The sequence below is a fragment of the Pseudophryne corroboree genome, chromosome 4, assembly GCF_028390025.1.
Source record: "Pseudophryne corroboree isolate aPseCor3 chromosome 4, aPseCor3.hap2, whole genome shotgun sequence".
Lineage (NCBI taxonomy): Eukaryota > Metazoa > Chordata > Amphibia > Anura > Myobatrachidae > Pseudophryne > Pseudophryne corroboree.
The window spans coordinates 19,800,933-19,814,869 of NC_086447.1; the positions used below are offsets into that span (position 1 = coordinate 19,800,933).

The 13,937-nt window shown below is 36.6% G+C and overlaps 8 non-coding genes across 8 annotated transcripts; 1 reads left to right on the forward strand and 7 right to left on the reverse strand.

Annotated features, from left to right (window-relative positions):
* Positions 1-486: 486 nt before the first annotated feature.
* On the reverse strand, positions 487-560 carry TRNAN-GUU (transfer RNA asparagine (anticodon GUU)). The gene has a single exon. It is a non-coding gene; the product is annotated as a tRNA-Asn (tRNA).
* A 1,093-nt stretch (positions 561-1,653) lies between these two features.
* Positions 1,654-1,727, reverse strand: TRNAN-GUU (transfer RNA asparagine (anticodon GUU)). Its single transcript has one exon. It is a non-coding gene; the product is annotated as a tRNA-Asn (tRNA).
* A 1,094-nt stretch (positions 1,728-2,821) lies between these two features.
* Positions 2,822-2,895, reverse strand: TRNAN-GUU (transfer RNA asparagine (anticodon GUU)). Its single transcript has one exon. It is a non-coding gene; the product is annotated as a tRNA-Asn (tRNA).
* Positions 2,896-3,989: 1,094 nt separating this feature from the next.
* TRNAN-GUU (transfer RNA asparagine (anticodon GUU)) lies at positions 3,990-4,063 on the reverse strand. The gene has a single exon. It is a non-coding gene; the product is annotated as a tRNA-Asn (tRNA).
* Positions 4,064-5,157: 1,094 nt separating this feature from the next.
* Positions 5,158-5,231, reverse strand: TRNAN-GUU (transfer RNA asparagine (anticodon GUU)). Its single transcript has one exon. It is a non-coding gene; the product is annotated as a tRNA-Asn (tRNA).
* A 1,093-nt stretch (positions 5,232-6,324) lies between these two features.
* TRNAN-GUU (transfer RNA asparagine (anticodon GUU)) lies at positions 6,325-6,398 on the reverse strand. Its single transcript has one exon. It is a non-coding gene; the product is annotated as a tRNA-Asn (tRNA).
* A 2,262-nt stretch (positions 6,399-8,660) lies between these two features.
* Positions 8,661-8,734, reverse strand: TRNAN-GUU (transfer RNA asparagine (anticodon GUU)). The gene has a single exon. It is a non-coding gene; the product is annotated as a tRNA-Asn (tRNA).
* Positions 8,735-13,587: 4,853 nt separating this feature from the next.
* TRNAI-AAU (transfer RNA isoleucine (anticodon AAU)) lies at positions 13,588-13,659 on the forward strand. The gene has a single exon. It is a non-coding gene; the product is annotated as a tRNA-Ile (tRNA).
* The last annotated feature ends 278 nt before the right edge of the window (positions 13,660-13,937 follow it).

Below are 13,937 nucleotides of genomic sequence, written 5' to 3' on the forward strand. Positions count from 1 at the left end.
GATTAGATATCACCTGGTTTTCACATTAAACAGATTCCCACTTGAGAAAGCAGCAAGGATGCAGTGAGGTTTATGTTTCCTGGTGTCAACCTGTATTATTTCAGTGGACATTGTAATGAGGATGCATCTTGCTGCCTTTCCAATGAAGCAAGTTTTAATCAGTAATAGGTGAAAAACCATTCCTACAAAGGTGTTAATCAGAGACTTGGCTTTGTGGACACTTTTCAGAGAGCAAATGTGTTAGCATAAAAATAAAGCCATAAAATGGAGAGCTGATTAATCACTCAATTGGATTTCTCTGCCTGCATAATTTTTTTTCTCTGCAACCCCATGCTAAATTGTGCTTCCTGTTTTTTATAAAATGACTTAATCAAATATGACTCTGATTGCATCAGAGAAGGCCAGGTACCCTACACCATAAGAGGTGGTTTGAAATTTAGACATGTCTACTTAAAGATCAGCAAAATTTGATCACAAGGTCAATTACGTCCCTGGGTGGGATTGAACCACCAACCTTTCGGTTAACAGCCGAATGCGCTAACCGATTGCACCACAGAGACAGCTTGCAAAAGCATCTACTGACAAAGGCTAGAAAGCATTCATCTAGAAAGTTTCCTAGAAAAAGGTTAAAAAGGCAATAATCTGGAGAGTTTTGCAAGATTTTTCTTCCATTGACCAATGAAGAAACACATTGGTACTTTCACATGATGAGTGAGTACTTCAGGATCTCTGACACTTACATGAGCAGCAGAGTGGCGCAGCGGAAGCGTGCTGGGCCCATAAACCAGAGGCTGGTGGATCGAAGCCATTCTCTGCTGTGTGCACTTATTTTTTTGTTAATTAAATTTTTCCAAAACTGGAATTGATATTTTGACTATTTTATTTTTACTTAAAGTACAATAACTTTTAACATTTTAATTTGTTTTAATAGTATATTGACAGCATTGTTTTCTTTCAGAAATCCACTTAATTTTCTTTACCCTATTACTGAAATGGTAATTGACAAAAACAAGCTACATTGTCACCAGAAGAGCAATGCAAAATGTACAATTGATATTTCAAAATCATCTTTCCAGCTTGAATTTCAATGATGCATTGGGGCAACGATTTTGTGAGAAACATCTTCACCCTTAAAGAAAGATTTTCTTAACTTCTTACCTGTGTGCTGATTAGATATCACCTGGTTTTCACATTAAACAGATTCCCACTTGAGAAAGCAGCAAGGATGCAGTGAGGTTTATGTTTCCTGGTGTCAACCTGTATTATTTCAGTGGACATTGTAATGAGGATGCATCTTGCTGCCTTTCCAATGAAGCAAGTTTTAATCAGTAATAGGTGAAAAACCATTCCTACAAAGGTGTTAATCAGAGACTTGGCTTTGTGGACACTTTTCAGAGAGCAAATGTGTTAGCATAAAAATAAAGCCATAAAATGGAGAGCTGATTAATCACTCAATTGGATTTCTCTGCCTGCATAATTTTTTTTCTCTGCAACCCCATGCTAAATTGTGCTTCCTGTTTTTTATAAAATGACTTAATCAAATCTGACTCTGATTGCATCAGAGAAGGCCAGGTACCCTACACTATAAGAGGTGGTTTGAAATTTTGACTTGTCTACTTAAAGATCACCAAAATTTGATCACAAGGTCAATTACGTCCCTGGGTGGGATTGAACCACCAACCTTTCGGTTAACAGCCGAATGCGCTAACCAATTGCGCCACAGAGACAGATTGCAAAAGCATGTGCTGACAAAGGCTAAAAAGCATTCATCTAGAAAGTTTCCTAGAAAAAGGTTAAAAAGGCAATAATCTGGAGAGTTTTGCAAGATTTTTCTTCCATTGACCAACGAAGAAACACATTGGTACTTTCACATGATGAGTGAGTACTTCAGGATCTCTGACACTTACATGAGCAGCAGAGTGGCGCAGCGGAAGCGTCCTGGACCCATAACCCAGAGGTTGGTGGATCGAAACCATCCTCTGCTATGTGCACTTATTTTTTTTGTTAATTAAATTCTTCCAAAACTGGAATTGATATTTTGACTCTTTTATTTTTACTTAAAGTACAATAACTTTTAACATTTTAATTTGTTTTAATAGTATATTGACAGCATTGTTTTCTTTCAGAAATCCACTTAATTTTCTTTACCCTATTACTGAAATGGTAATTGACAAAAACAAGCTACATTGTCACCAGAAGAGCAATGCAAAATGTACAATTGATATTTCAAAATCATCTTTCCAGCTTGAATTTCAATGATGCATTGGGGCAACGATTTTGTGAGAAACATCTTCACCCTTAAAGAAAGATTTTCTTAACTTCTTACCTGTGTGCTGATTAGATATCACCTGGTTTTCACATTAAACAGATTCCCACTTGAGAAAGCAGCAAGGATGCAGTGAGGTTTATGTTTCCTGGTGTCAACCTGTATTATTTCAGTGGACATTGTAATGAGGATGCATCTTGCTGCCTTTCCAATGAAGCAAGTTTTAATCAGTAATAGGTGAAAAACCATTCCTACAAAGGTGTTAATCAGAGACTTGGCTTTGTGGACACTTTTCAGAGAGCAAATGTGTTAGCATAAAAATAAAGCCATAAAATGGAGAGCTGATTAATCACTCAATTGGATTTCTCTGCCTGCATAATTTTTTTTCTCTGCAACCCCATGCTAAATTGTGCTTCCTGTTTTTTATAAAATGACTTAATCAAATATGACTCTGATTGCATCAGAGAAGGCCAGGTACCCTACACCATAAGAGGTGGTTTGAAATTTAGACATGTCTACTTAAAGATCAGCAAAATTTGATCACAAGGTCAATTACGTCCCTGGGTGGGATTGAACCACCAACCTTTCGGTTAACAGCCGAATGCGCTAACCGATTGCACCACAGAGACAGCTTGCAAAAGCATCTACTGACAAAGGCTAGAAAGCATTCATCTAGAAAGTTTCCTAGAAAAAGGTTAAAAAGGCAATAATCTGGAGAGTTTTGCAAGATTTTTCTTCCATTGACCAATGAAGAAACACATTGGTACTTTCACATGATGAGTGAGTACTTCAGGATCTCTGACACTTACATGAGCAGCAGAGTGGCGCAGCGGAAGCGTGCTGGGCCCATAAACCAGAGGCTGGTGGATCGAAGCCATTCTCTGCTGTGTGCACTTATTTTTTTGTTAATTAAATTTTTCCAAAACTGGAATTGATATTTTGACTATTTTATTTTTACTTAAAGTACAATAACTTTTAACATTTTAATTTGTTTTAATAGTATATTGACAGCATTGTTTTCTTTCAGAAATCCACTTAATTTTCTTTACCCTATTACTGAAATGGTAATTGACAAAAACAAGCTACATTGTCACCAGAAGAGCAATGCAAAATGTACAATTGATATTTCAAAATCATCTTTCCAGCTTGAATTTCAATGATGCATTGGGGCAACGATTTTGTGAGAAACATCTTCACCCTTAAAGAAAGATTTTCTTAACTTCTTACCTGTGTGCTGATTAGATATCACCTGGTTTTCACATTAAACAGATTCCCACTTGAGAAAGCAGCAAGGATGCAGTGAGGTTTATGTTTCCTGGTGTCAACCTGTATTATTTCAGTGGACATTGTAATGAGGATGCATCTTGCTGCCTTTCCAATGAAGCAAGTTTTAATCAGTAATAGGTGAAAAACCATTCCTACAAAGGTGTTAATCAGAGACTTGGCTTTGTGGACACTTTTCAGAGAGCAAATGTGTTAGCATAAAAATAAAGCCATAAAATGGAGAGCTGATTAATCACTCAATTGGATTTCTCTGCCTGCATAATTTTTTTTTCTCTGCAACCCCATGCTAAATTGTGCTTCCTGTTTTTTATAAAATGACTTAATCAAATCTGACTCTGATTGCATCAGAGAAGGCCAGGTACCCTACACTATAAGAGGTGGTTTGAAATTTTGACTTGTCTACTTAAAGATGACCAAAATTTGATCACAAGGTCAATTACGTCCCTGGGTGGGATTGAACCACCAACCTTTCGGTTAACAGCCGAATGCGCTAACCAATTGCGCCACAGAGACAGATTGCAAAAGCATGTGCTGACAAAGGCTAAAAAGCATTCATCTAGAAAGTTTCCTAGAAAAAGGTTAAAAAGGCAATAATCTGGAGAGTTTTGCAAGATTTTTCTTCCATTGACCAACGAAGAAACACATTGGTACTTTCACATGATGAGTGAGTACTTCAGGATCTCTGACACTTACATGAGCAGCAGAGTGGCGCAGCGGAAGCGTCCTGGACCCATAACCCAGAGGTTGGTGGATCGAAACCATCCTCTGCTATGTGCACTTATTTTTTTTGTTAATTAAATTCTTCCAAAACTGGAATTGATATTTTGACTCTTTTATTTTTACTTAAAGTACAATAACTTTTAACATTTTAATTTGTTTTAATAGTATATTGACAGCATTGTTTTCTTTCAGAAATCCACTTAATTTTCTTTACCCTATTACTGAAATGGTAATTGACAAAAACAAGCTACATTGTCACCAGAAGAGCAATGCAAAATGTACAATTGATATTTCAAAATCATCTTTCCAGCTTGAATTTCAATGATGCATTGGGGCAACGATTTTGTGAGAAACATCTTCACCCTTAAAGAAAGATTTTCTTAACTTCTTACCTGTGTGCTGATTAGATATCACCTGGTTTTCACATTAAACAGATTCCCACTTGAGAAAGCAGCAAGGATGCAGTGAGGTTTATGTTTCCTGGTGTCAACCTGTATTATTTCAGTGGACATTGTAATGAGGATGCATCTTGCTGCCTTTCCAATGAAGCAAGTTTTAATCAGTAATAGGTGAAAAACCATTCCTACAAAGGTGTTAATCAGAGACTTGGCTTTGTGGACACTTTTCAGAGAGCAAATGTGTTAGCATAAAAATAAAGCCATAAAATGGAGAGCTGATTAATCACTCAATTGGATTTCTCTGCCTGCATAATTTTTTTTCTCTGCAACCCCATGCTAAATTGTGCTTCCTGTTTTTTATAAAATGACTTAATCAAATATGACTCTGATTGCATCAGAGAAGGCCAGGTACCCTACACCATAAGAGGTGGTTTGAAATTTAGACATGTCTACTTAAAGATCAGCAAAATTTGATCACAAGGTCAATTACGTCCCTGGGTGGGATTGAACCACCAACCTTTCGGTTAACAGCCGAATGCGCTAACCGATTGCACCACAGAGACAGCTTGCAAAAGCATCTACTGACAAAGGCTAAAAAGCATTCATCTAGAAAGTTTCCTAGAAAAAGGTTAAAAAGGCAATAATCTGGAGAGTTTTGCAAGATTTTTCTTCCATTGACCAACGAAGAAACACATTGGTACTTTCACATGATGAGTGAGTACTTCAGGATCTCTGACACTTACATGAGCAGCAGAGTGGCGCAGCGGAAGCGTGCTGGGCCCATAACCCAGAGGCTGGTGGATCGAAACCATTCTCTGCTGTGTGCACTTATTTTTTTGTTAATTAAATTTTTCCAAAACTGGAATTGATATTTTGACTATTTTATTTTTACTTAAAGTACAATAACTTTTAACATTTTAATTTGTTTTAATAGTATATTGACAGCATTGTTTTCTTTCAGAAATCCACTTAATTTTCTTTACCCTATTACTGAAATGGTAATTGACAAAAACAAGCTACATTGTCACCAGAAGAGCAATGCAAAATGTACAATTGATATTTCAAAATCATCTTTCCAGCTTGAATTTCAATGATGCATTGGGGCAACGATTTTGTGAGAAACATCTTCACCCTTAAAGAAAGATTTTCTTAACTTCTTACCTGTGTGCTGATTAGATATCACCTGGTTTTCACATTAAACAGATTCCCACTTGAGAAAGCAGCAAGGATGCAGTGAGGTTTATGTTTCCTGGTGTCAACCTGTATTATTTCAGTGGACATTGTAATGAGGATGCATCTTGCTGCCTTTCCAATGAAGCAAGTTTTAATCAGTAATAGGTGAAAAACCATTCCTACAAAGGTGTTAATCAGAGACTTGGCTTTGTGGACACTTTTCAGAGAGCAAATGTGTTAGCATAAAAATAAAGCCATAAAATGGAGAGCTGATTAATCACTCAATTGGATTTCTCTGCCTGCATAATTTTTTTTCTCTGCAACCCCATGCTAAATTGTGCTTCCTGTTTTTTATAAAATGACTTAATCAAATCTGACTCTGATTGCATCAGAGAAGGCCAGGTACCCTACACTATAAGAGGTGGTTTGAAATTTTGACTTGTCTACTTAAAGATCACCAAAATTTGATCACAAGGTCAATTACGTCCCTGGGTGGGATTGAACCACCAACCTTTCGGTTAACAGCCGAATGCGCTAACCGATTGCGCCACAGTGACAGATTGCAAAAGCATGTGCTGACAAAGGCTAAAAAGCATTCATCTAGAAAGTTTCCTAGAAAAAGGTTAAAAAGGCAATAATCTGGAGAGTTTTGCAAGATTTTTCTTCCATTGACCAACGAAGAAACACATTGGTACTTTCACATGATGAGTGAGTACTTCAGGATCTCTGACACTTACATGAGCAGCAGACTGGCGCAGCGGAAGCATGCTAGGCTCATAACCCAGAGGCTGGTGGATCGAAACCATCCTCTGCTGTGTGCACTTATTTTTTTGTTAATTAAATTTTTCCAAAACTGGAATTGATATTTTGACTCTTTTATTTTTACTTAAAGTACAATAACTTTTAACATTTTAATTTGTTTTAAAAGTATATTGACAGCATTGTTTTCTTTCAGAAATCCACTTAATTTTCTTTACCCTATTACTGAAATGGTAATTGACAAAAACAAGCTACATTGTCACCAGAAGAGCAATGCAAAATGTACAATTGATATTTCAAAATCATCTTTACAGCTTGAATTTCAATGATGCATTGGGGCAACGATTTTGTGAGAAACATCTTCACCCTTAAAGAAAGATTTTCTTAACTTCTTACCTGTGTGCTGATTAGATATCACCTGGTTTTCACATTAAACAGATTCCCACTTGAGAAAGCAGCAAGGATGCAGTGAGGTTTATGTTTCCTGGTGTCAAACTGTATTATTTCAGTGGACATTGTAATGAGGATGCATCTTGCTGCCTTTCCAATGAAGCAAGTTTTAATCAGTAATAGGTGAAAAACCATTCCTACAAAGCTGTTAATCAGAGACTTGCCTTTGTGGACACTTTTCAGAGAGCAAATGTGTTAGCATAAAAATAAAGCCATAAAATGGAGAGCTGATTAATCACTCAATTGGATTTCTCTGCCTGCATATTTTTTTTTCTCTGCAACCCCATGTTAAATTGTGCTTCCTGTTTTTTATAAAATGACTTAATCAAATCTGACTCTGATTGCATCAGAGAAGGCCAGGTACCCTACACTATAAGAGGTGGTTTGAAATTTTTACTTGTCTACTTAAAGATCACCAAAGTTTGATCACAAGGTCAATTACGTCCCTGGGTGGTATTGAACCACCAGCCTTTCGGTTAACAGCCGAATGCGCTAACCGATTGCACCATAGAGACAACTTGCAAAAGCATGTACTAACAAAGGCTAAAAAGCATTCATCTAGAAAGTTTCCTAGAAAAAGGTTAAAAAGGCAATAATCTGGAGAGTTTTGCAAGATTTTTCTTCCATTGACCAACGAAGAAACACATTGGTACTTTCACATGATGAGTGAGTACTTCAGGATCTCTGACACTTATGTGAGCAGCAGAGTGGCGCAGCGGAAGCGTGCTGGGCCCATAACCCCGAGGTCGGTGGATAGAAACCATCCTCTGCTATGTGCACTTATTTTTTTGCTAATTAAATTCTTCCAAAACTGGAATTGATATTTTGACTCTTTTATTTTTACTTAAAGTACAATAACTTTTAACATTTTAAGTTGTTTTAATAGTATATTGACAGCATTGTTTTCTTTCAGAAATCCACTTAATTTTCTTTACCCTATTACTGAAATGGTAATTGACAAAAACAAGCTACATTGTCACCAGAAGAGCAATGCAAAATGTACAATTGATATTTCAAAATCATCTTTCCATCTTGAATTTCAATGATGCATTGGGGCAACGATTTTGTGAGAAACATCTTTACCCTTAAAGAAAGATTTTCTTAACTTCTTACCTGTGTGCTGATTAGATATCACCTGGTTTTCACATTAAACAGATTCACACTTGAGAAAGCAGCAAGGATGCAGTGAGGTTTATGTTTCCTGGTGTCAAACTGTATTATTTCAGTGGACATTGTAATGAGGATGCATCTTGCTGCCTTTCCAATTAAGCAAGTTTTAATCAGTAATAGGTGAAAAACCATTCCTACAAAGGTGTTAATCAGAGACTTGCCTTTGTGGACACTTTTCAGAGAGCAAATGTGTTAGCATAAAAATAAAGCCATAAAATGGAGAGCTGATTAATCACTCAATTGGATTTCTCTGCCTGCATATTTTTTTTTTTCTCTGCAACCCCATGCTGAATTGTGCTTCCTGTTTTTTATAAAATGACTTAATGAAATCTGACTCTGATTGCATCAGAGAAGGCCAGGTACCCTACACTATAAGAGGTGGTTTGAAATGTTGACTTGTCTACTTAAAGATCACCAAAATTTGATCACAAGGTCAATTACGTCCCTGGGTGGGATTGAACCACCAACCTTTCGGTTAACAGCCGAATGCGCTAACCGATTGCGCCACAGAGACAGATTGCAAAAGCATGTGCTGACAAAGGCTAAAAAGCATTCATCTAGAAAGTTTCCTAGAAAAAGGTTAAAAAGGCAATAATCTGGAGAGTTTTGCAAGATTTTTCTTCCATTGACCAACGAAGAAACACATTGGTACTTTCACATGATGAGTGAGTACTTCAGGATCTCTGACACTTACATGAGCAGCAGACTGGCGCAGCGGAAGCATGCTAGGCTCATAACCCAGAGGCTGGTGGATCGAAACCATCCTCTGCTGTGTGCACTTATTTTTTTGTTAATTAAATTTTTCCAAAACTGGAATTGATATTTTGACTCTTTTATTTTTACTTAAAGTACAATAACTTTTAACATTTTAATTTGTTTTAAAAGTATATTGACAGCATTGTTTTCTTTCAGAAATCCACTTAATTTTCTTTACCCTATTACTGAAATGGTAATTGACAAAAACAAGCTACATTGTCACCAGAAGAGCAATGCAAAATGTACAATTGATATTTCAAAATCATCTTTACAGCTTGAATTTCAATGATGCATTGGGGCAACGATTTTGTGAGAAACATCTTCACCCTTAAAGAAAGATTTTCTTAACTTCTTACCTGTGTGCTGATTAGATATCACCTGGTTTTCACATTAAACAGATTCCCACTTGAGAAAGCAGCAAGGATGCAGTGAGGTTTATGTTTCCTGGTGTCAAACTGTATTATTTCAGTGGACATTGTAATGAGGATGCATCTTGCTGCCTTTCCAATGAAGCAAGTTTTAATCAGTAATAGGTGAAAAACCATTCCTACAAAGCTGTTAATCAGAGACTTGCCTTTGTGGACACTTTTCAGAGAGCAAATGTGTTAGCATAAAAATAAAGCCATAAAATGGAGAGCTGATTAATCACTCAATTGGATTTCTCTGCCTGCATATTTTTTTTCCTCTGCAACCCCATGTTAAATTGTGCTTCCTGTTTTTTATAAAATGACTTAATCAAATCTGACTCTGATTGCATCAGAGAAGGCCAGGTACCCTACACTATAAGAGGTGGTTTGAAATTTTTACTTGTCTACTTAAAGATCACCAAAGTTTGATCACAAGGTCAATTACGTCCCTGGGTGGTATTGAACCACCAGCCTTTCGGTTAACAGCCGAATGCGCTAACCGATTGCACCATAGAGACAACTTGCAAAAGCATGTACTAACAAAGGCTAAAAAGCATTCATCTAGAAAGTTTCCTAGAAAAAGGTTAAAAAGGCAATAATCTGGAGAGTTTTGCAAGATTTTTCTTCCATTGACCAACGAAGAAACACATTGGTACTTTCACATGATGAGTGAGTACTTCAGGATCTCTGACACTTATGTGAGCAGCAGAGTGGCGCAGCAGAAGCGTGCTGGGCCCATAACCCCGAGGTCGGTGGATCGAAACCATCCTCTGCTATGTGCACTTATTTTTTTGCTAATTAAATTCTTCCAAAACTGGAATTGATATTTTGACTCTTTTATTTTTACTTAAAGTACAATAACTTTTAACATTTTAAGTTGTTTTAATAGTATATTGACAGCATTGTTTTCTTTCAGAAATCCACTTAATTTTCTTTACCCTATTACTGAAATGGTAATTGACAAAAACAAGCTACATTGTCACCAGAAGAGCAATGCAAAATGTACAATTGATATTTCAAAATCATCTTTCCATCTTGAATTTCAATGATGCATTGGGGCAACGATTTTGTGAGAAACATCTTTACCCTTAAAGAAAGATTTTCTTAACTTCTTACCTGTGTGCTGATTAGATATCACCTGGTTTTCACATTAAACAGATTCACACTTGAGAAAGCAGCAAGGATGCAGTGAGGTTTATGTTTCCTGGTGTCAAACTGTATTATTTCAGTGGACATTGTAATGAGGATGCATCTTGCTGCCTTTCCAATTAAGCAAGTTTTAATCAGTAATAGGTGAAAAACCATTCCTACAAAGGTGTTAATCAGAGACTTGCCTTTGTGGACACTTTTCAGAGAGCAAATGTGTTAGCATAAAAATAAAGCCATAAAATGGAGAGCTGATTAATCACTCAATTGGATTTCTCTGCCTGCATATTTTTTTTTCTCTGCAACCCCATGCTGAATTGTGCTTCCTGTTTTTTATAAAATGACTTAATGAAATCTGACTCTGATTGCATCAGAGAAGGCCAGGTACCCTACACTATAAGAGGTGGTTTGAAATGTTGACTTGTCTACTTAAAGATCAGCAAAATTTGATCACAAGGTCAATTACGTCCCTGGGTGGTATTGAAACACCAGCCTTTCGGTTAACAGCCGAATGCGCTAACCGATTGCACCACAGAGACAACTTGCAAAAGCATGTACTAACAAAGGCTAAAAAGCATTCATCTAGAAAGTTTCCTAGAAATAGGTTAAAAAGGCAATAATCTGGAGAGTTTTGCAAGATTTTTCTTCCATTGACCAACGAAGAAACACATTGGTACTTTCACATGATGAGTGAGTACTTCAGGATCTCTGACACTTACATGAGCAGCAGAGTGGTGCAGCGGAAGCGTGCTGGGCCCATAACCCAGAGGCTGGTGGATCGAAACCATCCTCTGCTGTGTGCACTTATTTTTTTGTTAAATACATTTTTCCAAAACTGGAATTGATATTTTGACTATTTTATTTTTACTTAAAGTACAATAACTTTTAACATTTTAATTTTTTTAATAGTATATTGACAGCATTGTTTTCTTTCAGAAATCCACTTAATTTTCTTTACCCTATTACTGAAATGGTAATTGACAAAAACAAGCTACATTGTCACCAGAAGAGCAATGCAAAATGTACAATTGATATTTCAAAATCATCTTTACAGCTTGAATTTCAATGATGCATTGGGGCAACGATTTTGTGAGAAACATCTTCACCCTTAAAGAAAGATTTTCTTAACTTCTTACCTGTGTGCTGATTAGATATCACCTGGTTTTCACATTAAACAGATTCCCACTTGAGAAAGCAGCAAGGATGCAGTGAGGTTTATGTTTCCTGGTGTCAAACTGTATTATTTCAGTGGACATTGTAATGAGGATGCATCTTGCTGCCTTTCCAATGAAGCAAGTTTTAATCAGTAATAGGTGAAAAACCATTCCTACAAAGCTATTAATCAGAGACTTGCCTTTGTGGACACTTTTCAGAGAGCAAATGTGTTAGCATAAAAATAAAGCCATAAAATGGAGAGCTGATTAATCACTCAATTGGATTTCTCTGCCTGCATATTTTTTTTTCTCTGCAACCCCATGCTAAATTGTGCTTCCTGTTTTTTATAAAATGACTTAATCAAATCTGACTCTGATTGCATCAGAGAAGGCCAGGTACCCTACACTATAAGAGGTGGTTTGAAATTTTGACTTGTCTACTTAAAGATCACCAAAATTTGATCACAAGGTCAATTACGTCCCTGGGTGGTATTGAACCACCAGCCTTTCGGTTAACAGCCGAATGCGCTAACCGATTGCACCATAGAGACAACTTGCAAAAGCATGTACTAACAAAGGCTAAAAAGCATTCATCTAGAAAGTTTCCTAGAAAAAGGTTAAAAAGGCAATAATCTGGAGAGGTTTGCAAGATTTTTCTTCCATTGACCAACGAAGAAACACATTGGTACTTTCACATGATGAGTGAGTACTTCAGGATCTCTGACACTTATGTGAGCAGCAGAGTGGCGCAGCGGAAGCGTGCTGGGCCCATAACCCAGAGGTCGGTGGATCAAAACCATCCTCTGCTATGTGCACTTATTTTTTTGTTAATTAAATTCTTCCAAAACTGGAATTGATATTTTGACTCTTTTATTTTTACTTAAAGTACAATAACTTTTAACATTTTAAGTTGTTTTAATAGTATATTGACAGCATTGTTTTCTTTCAGAAATCCACTTAATTTTCTTTACCCTATTACTGAAATGGTAATTGACAAAAACAAGCTACATTGTCACCAGAAGAGCAATGCAAAATGTACAATTGATATTTCAAAATCATATTTCCATCTTGAATTTCAATGATGCATTGGGGCAACGATTTTGTGAGAAACATCTTTACCCTTAAAGAAAGATTTTCTTAACTTCTTACCTGTGTGCTGATTAGATATCACCTGGTTTTCACATTAAACAGATTCACACTTGAGAAAGCAGCAAGGATGCAGTGAGGTTTATGTTTCCTGGTGTCAAACTGTATTATTTCAGTGGACATTGTAATGAGGATGCATCTTGCTGCCTTTCCAATTAAGCAAGTTTTAATCAGTAATAGGTGAAAAACCATTCCTACAAAGGTGTTAATCAGAGACTTGCCTTTGTGGACACTTTTCAGAGAGCAAATGTGTTAGCATAAAAATAAAGCCATAAAATGGAGAGCTGATTAATCACTCAATTGGATTTCTCTGCCTGCATATTTTTTTTTCTCTGCAACCCCATGCTAAATTGTGTTTCCTGTTTTTTATAAAATGACTTAATCAAATCTGACTCTGATTGCATCAGAGAAGGGCAGGTACCCTACACTATAAGAGGTGGTTTGAAATTTTGACTTGTCTACTTAAAGATCAGCAAAATTTGATCACAAGGTCAATTACGTCCCTGGGTGGTATTGAAACACCAGCCTTTCGGTTAACAGCCGAATGCGCTAACCGATTGCACCACAGAGACAACTTGCAAAAGCATGTACTAACAAAGGCTAAAAAGCATTCATCTAGAAAGTTTCCTAGAAAAAGGTTAAAAAGGCAATAATCTGGAGAGTTTTGCAAGATTTTTCTTCCATTGACCAACGAAGAAACACATTGGTACTTTCACATGATGAGTGAGTACTTCAGGATCTCTGACACTTACGTGGGCAGCAGAGTGGCGCAGCGGAAGCGTGCTGGGCCAATAACCCAGAGGTCGGTGGATCGAAACCATCCTCTGCTATGTGCACTTTTTTTTTGTTAATTAAATTCTTCCAAAACTGGAATTGATATTTTGACTCTTTTATTTTTACTTAAAGTACAATAACTTTTAACATTTTAAGTTGTTTTAATAGTATATTGACAGCATTGTTTTCTTTCAGAAATCCACTTAATTTTCTTTACCCTATTACTGAAATGGTAATTGACAAAAACAAGCTACATTGTCACCAGAAGAGCAATGCAAAATGTACAATTGATATTTCAAAATCATATTTCCATCTTGAATTTCAATGATGCATT